This window comes from Aplysia californica, unplaced genomic scaffold (genome assembly GCF_000002075.1).
Source record: "Aplysia californica isolate F4 #8 unplaced genomic scaffold, AplCal3.0 scaffold01616, whole genome shotgun sequence".
NCBI lineage: Eukaryota > Metazoa > Mollusca > Gastropoda > Aplysiida > Aplysiidae > Aplysia > Aplysia californica.
Window position 1 is genome coordinate 39,275 of NW_004798886.1, and position 1,132 is coordinate 40,406.

The 1,132-nt window shown below is 42.2% G+C and overlaps 1 protein-coding gene across 1 annotated transcript in view; it reads left to right on the forward strand.

The window, feature by feature from the left end:
- Positions 1–27: 27 nt before the first annotated feature.
- Positions 28–1,132, forward strand: part of LOC101850231 (cytosolic phospholipase A2) — a gene marked incomplete at its 3' end in the record, with an annotated part of 22,777 nt that continues 21,672 nt past the window's right edge. Inside the window, 1 exon segment of the mRNA XM_013090877.2 lies at positions 28–441.

The window sequence follows — 1,132 nt, forward strand, 5'->3', positions numbered from 1 at the left end:
CTCTCTCTCTCTCTCTCTCTCTCTCTCTCTCTCTCTCTCTCTCGACCTTAGTCCTCTATTACAAGCCAACCGCAGCCTCAAGCCTACTACTTTACATTACAAGAAACGCAACCCCCTCTTCAACGAAATCGGGACAGCTAGCAGCGAGCGAGAAAAAGCAGGTCTCCTTTCCGCTGCAGATATATAACGAAGCGTTATTGTTGTCTACACTACAGAAGCGTCGAGGAAAGGCGAGATAGAGCCTAGCCTACAGGCGGGGCTTTGCTGGTTTTAGCAAGTAAAGAGTTATGCGAGACAGGGTGGCTGTGCTTAAGTTTTCGTGAAGGGGGGAATGTAACGGCTTTCATCGGCTTTTGTGCTGTGTCAATGTCGTGGAGTCTTTGGCTCAGAGACGTTTGATGGGTTAAGAAGCGGGTTGCTTTTCTCCACGCATCGTTTCAGGTAGGTGGATAATGTAAGCAATCGTGTATTAGAGTAGAGCAAACTTTGCACAAAATAATATTGAAACGCGAGATATTGGATAGGCTTTGAAGTGAAGACACTTCACTGGCCTCTTTCACTTTTGCCGTGTGAGTGAAACAACAAACCGTTTAGAGATGTTGTTTGAAGCAATGTAAAATGTGGTAAAGGGCACGATAAATAGGCCGACAGCATCTCACTTGGGTGTACAGTTTTTGCCAAGCCTTTGATAGACTAATATCTTTGTATAGAATGTTGGAGTCTTGCTGGGTTTGTGCGCACAGAAGGCTACAAATAACGCAACATAGATAATAATAATATAATAATATATTTTACACGTACCTATAGGCATACACGGACTTTCGACGGTTCAGTTCTCGCTAGAATGCAACTGAATAGTGTTTATGTACAAGTTTAGTTGGGTTTGTGAATAGAATAATATGCTGTATGGGTCTTTTCTGCCTGTGATTGTGAAGTTTTGTTGTTGTGTGGTTTTGGTAAAAGTTGTTGTTGCTGTTGTTGTTGTTGTTGTTGTTGTTTTTAATCTTGCTGCTGTTGAGGCCATTTTATTGTTTTTCCTTATCTCAGTTTGCTGTTGCATAAAAATTTGAACGACAGAGAAGGAAGGTAATTCCATATGGAAGAGAGAGAGAGAGAGAGAGAGAGAGAGGAG